The following is a 13,293-nucleotide window of genomic DNA, read 5'->3' on the forward strand; positions in this document are numbered from 1 at the left end:
CAGCTTTTAATATGTAAATAGGGTGCTGCCATGGTCAAGTCACTCCCGAGCTCTCCAGTGGATTCTGCTTGTGGAGAACAAGGTGAAAATTAGCCAGGATGTCACTCAGTCAAATCCCTGTGCTCCCCGCAGGTGATATCGGAAAGCTCCAAGATGGCTCACTTCCCTTTCTCTCATCAGCTTCAGGCCCCAGGGTTACAAATGCACAAACCAGTTGGGATTCTCCCATGGCCTCAGGGTGTGGGGCTACTCTGAGGGGATGGACTTGCACACTTGGGCTATTAGTGCAAAGATACAATTTCAATTTCTCTAAGAGAAATTGGAGGGCAATTTATATTTGGTAAAAATCTTATTTAGTGAAAGGAAAGCTGCAGTGACAGCCTGGTTACTGGGATGCAAAACACCTTCCTCCTGGGAGAAACAAGAAGTTAGAATTAGAAATTTACATTGTTTGTTCCTGTGTTGGTACAGGTTTAATTTTGCTTCTGTGTAGGTTTGTTTCAGACTGTGACCATTTTGGTTTATTGGGTTGTTTTGGTTTTTTTAGTTGGACTGGAGCTTTTAATTGACATTTTCTGGATCGAATGGCTGTCCTGCAACACCAGTTTTGACATAGTTCTGCATATTTTATACAGATTTGACCAGTATTCAAGGATTCAATTCCTTTAGAGGAGGTTTTAGTGGTCATGCTTATTTATTTGATGTTATTTTATCATTCTGCTGCAGCACACTTTTTTGATAAAATGTTGAAATTATTAATTTACAGCATTTGTTAGTTTTTATTTTTACAAACAAAGTTTTTCTTAATGTTTGGGTTTTAAATTAAGCCTTGTTTTTGGTTTCCATTTAGGTTTTGGTTACTGATGGGATCTTTAAGAGAACTTTGGAGTCAGTACTAAAATTTGGACAGATTTAGAATATTTAAAGTAAACCTTGTTTACTATTTTGTTTTAATAAAGTTTGTATTGCTGTAAACCTTAGCCCGGGAGAGAGGAGATGAGCCTGGCCTTTAACTGAGAAGGAGCAGAGTCATGGCCTCCATGAAGGGTGGGGCCAGGTGATGGGGGGCACAGCCCCCCAATTTCTTTGTCTAGCCCATCTCAGTCCCCCACTAAAGGAGAAGAGTCTGATGCCACTCCTGCTGGTCACTGGGTGTCACTGATGGTCCATGAGAAACATGCTCTGTGCCTTACCCAGATTGGTGGGAAACACACTCTGTGCCTTACAGTGACTGGTCCGTGCGTGTCACTGCTCGTAGAGTGCAGACACACGCTGTGCATTATGCCACCTGACCAGTGGGTGTCACCGCTGTATCAAGGAAACACCTTCTGTGCATTACCCTGAATGACCACAAGGTGTCACTGCTGCTCCAAGGGAGACATAAGAACGGCCAGACTGGTTCAGACGCAAAGTCCATCTAGCCCAGTATCCTCCTGTCTTCTGACAGTGGCCAGTGCCAGGTGCCCCAGAGGGAATGAACAGAGCAGGGACTCATCAAGTGATCCATCCCCTGTTGCACATTCCCAGCTTCTGGCAAACAGAGGCTACATGCACCATCCCTGCCCACCCTGGCTAATAGCCCTTGATGGATCTATCCACCATAAACTTATCTAGTTCTTTTTTGAACCCTGTTATAGTCTTGGCCTTCACAACATGCTCTTCCAAGGAGTTCCACAGGTTAACTATGCAACTTCCCTAAGTTTACCCCCACCCTCCCCTGGCCAGGTTGTATATGGAAAAGAGGATCAGGATGAGGAGAGCCATGATGTGTCTGTCAGTGGCTGGTGCCTCAGTTTCCTCTAGGCAGCAGTGCTGCAGGCTCCTTTGGTCTGTGCCCATGCAACTGTGTCTGGGGAAGGGGGAGTAGAGGCTCATTCTTCCCAGCCCCATGCCCCACCCCCAGCAGCTGGGGAATCCAGGCCAAATTTAACCCTGGTAGCTGGGCTGGGATTAGCCTGGGCTGAGGCAGGGCTGGGGAGGAATTGGGAGGGAGACAGACACACCTGGTGTGAGGGAAGATCCTCCCATTCCCTGCCAACCCCCTTCACTCATTGCAGCATAGCACCCCCTAGCATTTCCTTCTGTGTCATGGGAGCTGTCTGCTGCCTGCTTCTTCCTTAGCATGGTCTCTCCCCATCCTGAGGCACTGGTATTGCTCATCCTGTGCAAACAGGCAGGCCCCGGTGTGCCCCATGGCAATGCTCTGCAATTGTGGGGGCAGCTGTTGGATGGAGCCATATCAAAATATGGGAGCGGGCAAGGCTGGGGACCAGGACTCCTGGGTTCTCCCCTCAAATGTGGGAGGGGAGTGGAGATTAGGGGGTAGAGTAGGGGAGGGGCAGGGCTGGGATCCAGGGATACTGCTTTTTCTGGTTTTCTCCACCTCCTGCAGCTGCCTCGGTCCTTTCAGTGTGTCTCTTGTTCCAAATTCATTTGCTGACTTGTGTAACTCACCCCAGAGGTGGCTGCATCTCAGTGTTGGGTGAGGCACCCTTGGCTGCATCACCTCCTAACTGTGTCTCTCTCCCCCTTCGGGTGACCCTGCAGCACTCGGCAAACATCCACAAGATCATGGGGCACATTGAGCACTGGGCAGGCAGGGGTCAGGCCCCCAGCCCTCCCTCCAGAGAATGGGACTCAGCACCCCTAATTTTTACAGGGATTAAAAAGGGGCAAAGGGGGGCAAATCAGAGGAGGGGGTGGCCAGGGTCTGAGCAGGGGGTGAAAATTGACTGGTCGGGGGGGTCAAGCAGCTGGAGGCAGAGTTAGGAGAGGGACTGAAGGCAAAGTCAGGGAGGGGGGAAGGAGCCGGAGTTAAGCCCAGAGGGAGGCGCTGCCAGAGGGTTAAACCCTGTCACAGGCAGGGGCAGAGGGGTAACAGTTATCCCGGTGGGCTGAGACTCCAGTGTTTGCAAACATGGGTGAGGGGAGCAGAGGGCTTTTTTATTTCCCCTCCCACAGGCAGCACCTCTCAGCATGGGCTTCCCAGGGCTGGACTCTTAAAGGCACAGGCATCCCACTGCCTAGACACTGCAGCTCCTCTCTGATGTAACCTACTGAGGTGCTGCAGTAGGAGACTCAATTCAGTGAAACTGGGCATTCACTATACGCCCCCTAGTCAGGGGGCTGTGCACCCCCTTCCCCGAATTTCCCCAACACCCCCTCCCTCAGTGGTCAGGTAGTTACATGCAGCGCTGCCAATGTTGTCATTGGTTGCAAATTTGAATGGAAATTGAAATGTTAACACACACTTTAAAAGCAGATACAACGTATGAAAAGTACTTGTACCTGAGAAAGTAAAATAGGTTTGGAAAGTCTGGACAAAGCCGGGTTTCCTCACCCAGCTGTTGTGTTTGCTGACAATGTGGGTGCATTGGCTTCAGCAGTGTTGGCCAACCTTAGAATTTCAAATGATGATTTGTAAGTGAGGTGTGAATGAGCTCTCCCCTGGCAGCTACTGATGACCAGGGTTGGGAGGAGGCTTTGGGACCAGACTGTATTTACATGAACTCACCTACTCTGCTGAGGTATCCAGCAGACAGAGCTGGGCTGCCTCTGCTCTAGGTGCCCAGAGGAGGGAAGGTGTGTGGGGCTCCAGCCTGGGACTCTTCCTCCCTCCTGCCAAGCCCTGACTATTAATCCCAGCCCTGGCACTCCTTTCTTCAAGCGCCATGTGGGCCAGAGGAAACGTGTGGTAGGAAGCACAAGAGCCAAGCCTGTGGACAGCAGGTGAAGCAGCAAGAATCCTAACCATCAGCAGGGCCGGCTTTAGGCCGATTTGCCTGATTCCTGGGAATCGGGCCCCGCGCCTAAGAGGGCCCCACGCTTTAGGCGCCTTTTAAATTTTTTTTTACTTACCCCGGCTGCGGTCTGCTCCGGGGTTTCCATGGCCCCGTTCCCCTGACCAAAGTGCCGGCGGGAGCGTGGCTGCCCCACAGCCCTGCTCTCTCAGCTGGAGCTCTGGCCGGAGCACCGAAAGCTCTGCGGCCCCGGCTGGAGCTCTGGCCCGAGCACCTCAAGCCCCGTGGCCCCATCTGGACCTCCGGTCAGAGCGAGACAAGCCCCGTGCCCCCGGTTGGAGGTCCGGCCCGAGCGCTGCAAGCCCCCTGCCCCCGGCTGGAGCTCCGGGCCCTTTAAATAGCCCCCAGAGCCCTGGGGTAGCAGGGGGCTCTGGGAGCTATTTGAAGGGCCAGGGCTCCAGGTGCCTCTGCCACCCCATCCTTTAAATAGCCGCCGGAGCTCCGCCGCCCCCATGCATTCACCAGGGCTCCCACAGCTATTTAAAAGGTCTGGGGCGGGGTAGAAGCAGGAGAGCCCCAGGCCCTTTAAATAGCCCCCAGAGCCCTGGGATAGCAGGGGGCTTGGCGGCTATTTAAAGGGCCAGGGCTCCTGCTGCCTCTGCTGCACCCCCTGCCCTGCCCGCACCAGCCCCACCCCCCGCTGCCTGCAGCCAGCTCTGCACCCCCTGCCCACAGCCAGCCCCACCAAACCCCCTGCCTTCTCTCCAGCCAACCCTTGCCACACACCCCTGCCCGCACCAGCCTTGCACTGTCCGCCCTGCCCTGTCTCCAGCCAACCCCTGCTGCACCCCCCTACCTGACGCCAGCCAGTCCCATACTCCTGTTTCCAGCCCTGCCAACCCCTGCTGCACCACCCTGCGGCCCTACCTGAAGCCAGCCTGCCCCACACTTCCCTGTCTCCAGCCAGCCCTGCACCCCTTGCCCTGCCTGCAGCCAGACCCTACCTCCAGTCAGCCCCTGCTCTGCTTTTAACCAGCCCCATGTCCACTGCCACTCTGCAGTTCCCAGGCCATTAACCTGCACACCTGCTTCAATGAGGGGGGCAGGAAGCAGCGGGGACCCACACGTGCACACCCCCAGGGAGTGGCGGGGACCCACACATGTGAAACAGCAGTCGTTAATAACCAATCAACAGCATATATGATGCAATGTACATAATAAACAATTTTATTATTTATATAGTTATGGAAAGTAAATAGTACATGGAAGGCTTTTTTTTTACACTTTTTTCTTTTTAAGTTATCCCTGCCAGGGCCCTGCAGAAAGTGTTTGAATTGGGCCCTACACTTCCTAAAGCCCGCCCTGACCATCAGCATAGCAAGTTCTAGAGCCCTAATCCATTGTGGACACCCTAGCCAAAGATGTGGCTCTTGGAGGTGTGAGTCACCCCAACAGGAGGGGAAAGATTCATTCTTACACACCTAGAAGCAGGGAAGTTGAGCAGTGGGGCTTTACCATAAGGTCTCACTGAGATTTGAACTCAGATTACAGGATTCAGAGTCCTGAGTGCTGCCCATTACACCATGGGACCAGCTTAGGCTGCCTTCTCTGCACATCGGTGACCCTCATGGGGCTGCTTGTGTAAGGGGGCTCTTGGCCCTTTACTAAAACTTAGTGCGTATGCGGGGGGGTTGGTTGGCTAGTTCCCAGCACCAACTCCAATAGGGTTCCCCTGTGCAGGTTCCAATCTTGCTCACAACAAGGCCTGTGTTTTAGCCAGTATCTCACCTGGGCAATACCTCTCTGCAACCCACTCAGACACTCTCAGTTCTCTCCCCACCCCAAGTAAATCCTGTTCTGCTCCTTTCATAGAGATCCCTGGGACACCATCTCACACTGTGTCCCTGAGGTGTCAGGCAAACTCTCAGCACCTGAAGCCTCTGCCACTCACCTGGTGCCCCATATATCAGCCATAGCCCTGGTTCTGCTCCTCTCTCTAGAATGCGAAAGAAGCCAAGTCAGCGACTCCATGGGAGCTATGGGGCTGCAGAATCAACAAAGAAAAAATAGGTGCTCAGCACCCACTGGCAGCCAGCTCCCCCGCCCGCCCACTATAGGCCTTGCTGACAAGCTCCTCCTCTTCCCCTTCAGCACCTTCCACTTGCCAGTGATCAGCTGTTCAGTGGGGTGCAGGAGCCGCTGGGTGGGGAGGGGAAGGAGCAGGGACGGGAAGAGGTGGGGGTGGGAGAGGAATGGGGCAGAAAGGTGCAGGATGGGAAGAGATGGGACAGGGGTGGGGGGGGTAGGGCAGGGCCTGGGGACAAAAGGAGGGATTTGTCCCGGACCCCAGACCCCTCTAGGGCCGGCCCTGAAGGGAAACGCTGACTATCACAGTGACAATAAAACTGACCAGCATTCCAGGGGAGACTGAGGGAGATCCACACTCATCAGGTCTCTTCTCTCCTGCATGGTGAGCCAGACACTGCTCTCTCCTGGCTCTCACTCTAGCAGCTGGACAAAAAGGAGCCATTTCCCCACAGGAAGTTCATTGAGTGCCCCTGTGGTGCTGGAGGAGCTGGCGCTGCTGCTGCCTGTGGGTCTGGCAGGGGGCTGATGTCTGCACAGACTCTCAGCTGCCAGGCCGGAGGGGGCACTTGGGACCTTACCAGACTGGCTCAGTGAAGACGAGGGGTTGACAGACCAATACAGACGCTCTCCAGAGCACGGAGCAGCATCCACCCATGCAGCCAGGCAATGAGCATTTCCCACAGCCTGGAGCCGAGGGGGAGGTGTCAGCTGCTGTTCCAGTTCCTGGGGGACAGGCCCTGCCAGCCAACAGACACTTCTTACTCACCACAGCTAAGGGCGCTGGGTTCCTCCGGTGGGGGTGTGAAGCAGCCGTTCGTTTTCCTGTCCTTTCTGTGTGCAACTGCTGACAAAAACATCCCAGACAGAGAAGCAACAGGCCAAAGTGCTATCATGGAGCTGTTAAAGTAGCTCAGTCGGGCAAGCACTAGACTGAAAATCTGAAGGTCCTTGGTTCACTCCCAGGCTTTGACAGGCCCTGTGTGTGCAGGGGTGGCTTGTTTTCCGGGAGCACAGCAATGTCTGCACCCAAGGTGAGTTCCTGAGCTTGGGCTCTGCAGTAGGAAAACACAGAATGAGCTTCTGCCCCTAGTTGGCCCACCTCACCTTTAATAATGAGAACTGTCTTTCCCAATATGGTAGGAAGAAAGTGAGGCAGGGCAGCCCTCAGGAATGGTGCCAGAGGGCTGCTGGGCAGGGACTGGGGATGGAAGCTCCTCTGTGCAGCTGAACAAGGGCAGTACCAGGGAAGGGGCATCTGTAAAAGTGACCCCACACACCTCTCCTCCTCTGGGCACCTAGAGCAGAGGCAGCTGGTGCTGACAGCTCCAAGGGAAGTCTTAAAAGCCACAGAGCAACTGAGGTCAGGCCTAGAGGAGGGCAGGACCATGCCTATGTGTGGCCTTCAGACAGGCACAAAAACACCCAGCCAGGCTGCTCCCTGCCATGCCAAACACCTACGGAAGGTCACCAGCATGCGGGGCAGCTGCTGATGTTCTGTGGCCAACATCACAAGATGGTAGGAAAGCAGGGCCAGCTCCTATATTGGGGCCTCTGACTGGTCCCACTCACGGTGCTCACTTTTGCAGTGGGGCAGGAGATTTTATCCCAAGAGGCTTTTCCTGAGCTGGCGAGAAGCAGAGAAACACCCAGGCTCCGAAAATGCTATGTAGCAAATACCCTCCAGCACAGGGACAGGCGCACACGCCGGCCCGGGCAGTCGCCCACTTTCTTTGGCAAGCCAGGAATGGCAAAGGCTAGACTGGAAGCACTTGGGGCTCATGCCCCTGCCTTTGTGACACCCAACTCCCAACTCCTTCCCGGGGCTCTAGCTGAAGCCAGAGCATTGGCCTGAGCAGCCAAGAAGGGGTTCCAACCCTGCACGGAGCAGGACTTTCAGCACAAAGGTAAAACTGCAGAAAAACCACCACCAAGGGACTCAAACCCTCAATCTTTTGATTCACACTCAGATACCTTATCCATTAGGCCACATGAAGGGTTCCTAGGACTTTTTTTGCCTCTCTTTTGCCTACTTGCTTGCTCTTGTGGTGAATGGTGAAAATGGCCTAAACAAGCCCAGGTAGCTCAGTTGGTAAAACATCAGGCTTTTACTCTGAAGGGCCAGGGTTCAAGTCCTTGTCTGGGTGCTCAGCTTTTTAGTTGCCTTGTGTGTCAGGAACCAAATGATTCCTGGTGCTGTCCACCAGCCACATGCTGATTCCCAGAAGCCATGGCCATTTCCTGGAAAGGTTCCTTTCCTCAGGAATCAGGAGAGAGGCCACATCCACAGGAACAGGCCTAGGACATGCAGTCTCTGGCTGGCAGGAAGCACTGTGGGGCCAGGTGCTGAGAAAGCTCAGAGGGAGAGCAGCAGAGCTGAGGGAAAGAGAGACAGAGAAGCAATGAGTACAGAGGGCAAGTGTACAGGGGGTTCTGGTCTGGCTATTGTGGGGAACTTCCCTGGTTTATGCATGACCCTGGTGCAATTGGCCAGAGAAAGGATCTGAGTCCCCACCCCCTTACCAGAGGCCTGCCTGACCCCAAGGACGCTCTTTCTACTCTCATGTGTGGCAGAGTCCTCGTAACCGCAACAAGGCTGGGCCCAGGAATCCTGCTGAAAAACCAATACTAGTCTGGTTGGGGAATTTGGTTTGAATGTATTATTAGGATTCTCTTCTGATTTCTGAATCAGTTCAGCTCAGTCTTTGTCCTCCAGGTGTGTTTCCAGCTGTTGAGTTATGGAGGAGAGAGGCCAAGTCATGGTGTCTCTACCCTTCTTTCATCGTTTCTTCCAGCTTGTTAGGAAGCTCCTTTGCTAGGATGTGAATCAAGCAGTGTCCATCCTCACAAGGCAGACTTGTACAAACCATATGATCATTATATGAGAGTGGTGAATATGGGGCTTCCAGGGTGCTGCTTTGAGCACAGCGTGCCACACCTGGGCTTCCATGGCAATGGAGACGTACCCTTAGAGTCCATCTCTCCTGGGATAAAGATGGCAGCAGGGCTGGCCTGGCTCATCTGACTTGGGCTCATAGACGTAAAGCTGAGGGGCTAAAAACTGTGGTGCAGATATTTGTGTTCACACTGAAGCCTGGGTTCAAAAACCCTCACCCCTTGTGGGGCCTCAGAGGTTGGGCTCAAGCCCATATGTCTTCCCTGTAATTTTATAGAAGTTTGGAGGGAGTTTAGCAAGTGGAAATAGTAAAACTGCATTGAGGGGAGTGGACCACTGACCTATCAGCTCTTAACACCCAAACTTTTAGTAACTCTATTATCAGTGCCTGTGCGTGTAATTTAAACCATAGGTCCATCTGAATCTTGTCTTCTATCAGTAGCCAATGCCAGGTGCCCCAAAAGCCACTCCCCAAGGCACCACTGGGAGTTGAATCCAGGATTTCCTGTTTACAAAACAGGTACTTTAACCACCTAAGCCATGGTACCTGCTGTTACTTAAAGCACCGTGTCTGCCCACACCTGACTGTCTGGCAATCCCTACTGGGCCCTGACAAATGTTGCTCATGTTTGGCTTCTGTAAAGCAGAAGAGCAGGTGAAGTTTTGCTCCCAAGGTGTGTGTGTGATTCTTTGGACAGATCTACACTACAAAATTAGGTTGGTGTAATTACATTACTTAGGCTGGCAATGCAGTATATCAACCTAATCCCAGTGCAGATAGCGGCTCAGCTGTCAGAACTTTCTGGAACTATGAAAGGGGAGGGGCCCAGCCTCTGTAGCAGGAATGCAGGGCAGGTGAGTTCACAGTGGGCATTATGGGATACTGGTGGAGGCCAGTTGTGGTGATATAATGAACAGCAGCATTTACACTGACAATTTGTCACTTTAAGTTTGCTGCAAAAAGCTCTAGGCCTCTCGTCGAGGTGGTTTTATTTTGTCACCAAAACAGGGCAGTTTTGTTGACAGACATGGCATTGCAGTGTGTGCACCAGCCAAAAGCTGCTGACCAAGGGAGTGTTGTGTGTTTTTCACACACCTGAGCAATACAATGATGCTGAAATAACTTTGTAGTGCAGACCTGGCCAAAGAATCACACACACACACACAGAGCTTGCAAGGAAAAGCTCATCTGCTTCTCTGCTTTGGAGAATCCAAACACAAGCAAAGCTTGTCAGGCCCCAGTGGGGATGGCAGGGAGACAGGTGTGGGCAGAAACTGTGCTTCAACTACAGGTGGGCACCATGGCTTAGCTGGTTAAAGCCCTTGTTTTGTAAGCAGGAGATCCTGGGTTCAACTCCCAGTGGTGCCTTGTTGATTAACTCTTGGGGCACCTGGTATTTGCTACTGCCAATGCCCAAAACACAGAGCTTGATGGGCCTTTGGTCCAGCCCAGTATGGCAGTTTAAATTATACTCACAGGCACTGATAACAGAATTACTGGAAGTTTGGGAGTTAAGAGCTGATAGGTCAGTGGTCCAGCCTGTCACAGATGAGCCCCTCCCTCTGGGACAGGGGCAGGTCTGGGCTCTCACACCAATTGCTCATTGTGGCTGTCAGAATCTGTGAGCAGCTCATTTAGTTTGCACCAAGGGTTGAGCCCTGCTTCATGCATCGTGAGAATGAAAATCCTAAACCACCCTTTGAAATAACGAATGCAGCAGGACGTGTTATTGTCCCTGCCCCAAAGCAGATAGACAATGGAGAAATGCCACTGAGTCCAGCGTATTACTCCACTGGCATTTTACCTTTTTTGCTTGCTAAACTCCCTCCCAACCTTGAGGGCTCCCAGAGCCCGATATTGAGCTTGAGCTGAGATGTCTACAGTGCAAATTTACCACCCCACGGCCAAAACCCTCAGGAGCCTGAGCTGGCACAGGACAGATTTAGGTGTTTCATTGCAGTGTGGACATAGCCGAGCATTATGTCTACACTGCCATTAACACACCCAAGTCACTATTCTCAAACCCTGAGTCAGTTGATTCAGGCTTGTGGGGCTTGTGCTGCAGGGTTATAAAATTACAGTGTAGACACTTGAGCTTCAGCCCAGCCTCCGAGACCCCACAAGGAGTGAGGGTTTCCAAGCCTGGGCTCCAGTCTGAGCCCCAGGAGCCCAAATGAGATCATCCAGGTAAGCGGGATTTTATCACAGTATAGATGCCCTCTTAGGATATGTCTACATTGCAATGTAAGCCTAGGGTTAGCAGAAGTCATGTGAGCAGCCCCAACACATAAACATAAACCACGAGGAAAAGACCTAACCACAAATAAGCTGGGCAGTGTCCTTATCCCTACGGTTTGTAGGTCCAGCAACCAAAAGTCCTTAAATATGAGCTCCCCCGTTACTCCACTCACAGCTGTTGTCCTTAGTCAGTGCAAGCCCAGAGGTGTTTCTGTAGAGTTCACCTGCCATCCTGAGTGGAAAAGAGGGAAAATAAGAAGGCACTGTACATCACTGTCTTGTCTAAGAACTCACTCATCCCTCCACTGCCACCCTGTCCTAAAGTTGATTTAACACCTAAATTTTGGTATTGGGACCCCAGCCCACTTGGTCCTGGAACCCTTGTGTCACGGAGTGTGGGGGAGTCCGGCCCTGCACCCCTCTTCCTGGGACCCACAGTGACTCTCAGCCAGTCAGTAAAACAGAAGGTTTATTGGACAACAGGAACACAGGTTACAGCAGAGCTTGCAGGCACAGTCAGGACCCCTCCACCGAGTCCTTCTGGGCTTTCAGGGTGCTTGGATCCCAGCTAGGATACCCTGAATTCCGCCCATCCAGCCCCAAGCCCAAACTCCAACTGCTTCCCTCCTGCCACTCCCTTCCTTTGTCCCCTTCCCGGGCAAAGGTGTTGACCTTTCCCCTCCCTTACCTAGCTCAGGTTACAGGCTCTGGCATCGTCCATCTCCTAAAGTCCTCCCCTGCTCTCCCACTCCCCACACAGACAGTCCCTACTGCATCACATCTCTCCCCCCTTCGAGACTGAACTGAGCGGGGTCACTCTGCCCAGTGACCTGGGGAAGTTCAGGGTCCCCTCTCCGGGACAACGCATCCGCTGTCAGGTTGGCACTTCCCTTCACATGGACCACGTCCATGTCATAGTCCTGCAGGAGCAGGCTCCACCTCAGGAGCTTGGCGTTGGCTCCTTTCATCTGGTGCAGCCAGGTCAGGGGAGAGTGGTCGGTGTACACGGTGAAGTGTCGCCCAAAGAGATATGGCTCTAGCTTCTTAAGGGCCCACACCATGGCCAGGCATTCCTTCTCGATGGCCGCGTAGCTTTGTTCCCGGGGTAGCAGCTTCTTACTCAGGTACACGATGGGGTGTCTCTCCCCCTTTTCATCCTCCTGCATTAACACCGCCCCCAGTCCCGTGTCTGAGGCATCGGTGAACACCATAAAGGGTTTGTCAAAATCTGGGTTTGCCAGAACTGGGTCGCTAACCAGAGCCTCCTTCAGCGCCCGGAAAGCCTCCTGGCACTGCTCAGTCCAGATCACCTTGTCTGGCTTCCCCTTTTTGCACAGTTCAGTGATGGGGCCGGCTATGGCACTGAAGTGGGGCACGAACCTTCGATAGTACCCCGCCATCCCAATAAAGGCCTGGACCTGCTTTTTGGTTTGGGGAGCAGGCCAGTCTCTGATCACCTCCACCTTGGCTGGTTCCGGCTTCAGGCAGCCGCTCCCCACCCGATGGCCCAGGTAAGATACTTCAGCCATCCCCACCTTGCACTTCTCAGCCTTTACTGTTAACCCAGCCTTTCGGAGTCGGTCCAGGACTTGTTTAACCTGGGACACGTGGTCCTCCCAGGTCTGGCTGAAGACGCAGATGTCGTCAATATACGCCACGGCAAAACTCTCCATCCCCCTCAGTAGCTGATCCACCAGGCGCTGGAAGGTGGCCGGCGCTCCCTTGAGGCCGAAGGGCAGGGTCAAAAACTCATAGAGCCCCAGAGGGGTGATAAAGGCCGATTTCAGCCTGGCATCTGCGTCCAGCGGCACTTGCCAGTAGCCTTTGGTAAGATCCATAGTGGTGAGGTACCGTGCACCTCCCAGCTTGTCTAGGAGCTCGTCAGGCCTGGGCATAGGGTAGGCATCAGATACGGTGATGGCATTGAGCTTTCGATAGTCCACACAGAACCGGATTGACCCATCCTTCTTGGGAACCAGCACTACTGGCGAGGCCCAAGGGCTGGAAGACGGCTGGATCACCCCCAAAGCCAGCATGTCCCTGACCTCTCTTTCAAGATCCTGGGCAGTTTTACCAGTGACCCGAAAAGGGGAGCATCTTATAGGGGGGTGTGACCCGGTCTCCACCCGGTGGACAGTCAAATTAGTGCGTCCAGGCTGGTTGGAAAACAGCTGTCTGTACAGATGCAGCACCCCTCTGATCTCAGCGTGCTGGCCCGGGGTCAGCTGATCAGAGAGGGGAATCGCCTCCAGGGGGGAACCAGTTTTTGTCCCAGGGAATAGATCCACTAAGGGGTCATCTCCCTGCCCCTCCCAATGTCCACACACGGCCAA

General features: G+C 53.3%; 3 non-coding genes across 3 annotated transcripts; 2 read left to right on the forward strand and 1 right to left on the reverse strand.

Moving 5' to 3' along the window:
* Window positions 1-5,259: 5,259 nt before the first annotated feature.
* Window positions 5,260-5,331, reverse strand: TRNAQ-CUG (transfer RNA glutamine (anticodon CUG)). Its single transcript has one exon. It is a non-coding gene; the product is annotated as a tRNA-Gln (tRNA).
* A 2,568-nt stretch (window positions 5,332-7,899) lies between these two features.
* On the forward strand, window positions 7,900-7,972 carry TRNAK-UUU (transfer RNA lysine (anticodon UUU)). Its single transcript has one exon. It is a non-coding gene; the product is annotated as a tRNA-Lys (tRNA).
* A 2,044-nt stretch (window positions 7,973-10,016) lies between these two features.
* Window positions 10,017-10,090, forward strand: TRNAT-UGU (transfer RNA threonine (anticodon UGU)). Its single transcript has one exon. It is a non-coding gene; the product is annotated as a tRNA-Thr (tRNA).
* The last annotated feature ends 3,203 nt before the right edge of the window (window positions 10,091-13,293 follow it).

The sequence above is a fragment of the Gopherus flavomarginatus genome (assembly GCF_025201925.1).
Source record: "Gopherus flavomarginatus isolate rGopFla2 chromosome 13 unlocalized genomic scaffold, rGopFla2.mat.asm SUPER_13_unloc_2, whole genome shotgun sequence".
Lineage (NCBI taxonomy): Eukaryota > Metazoa > Chordata > Testudines > Testudinidae > Gopherus > Gopherus flavomarginatus.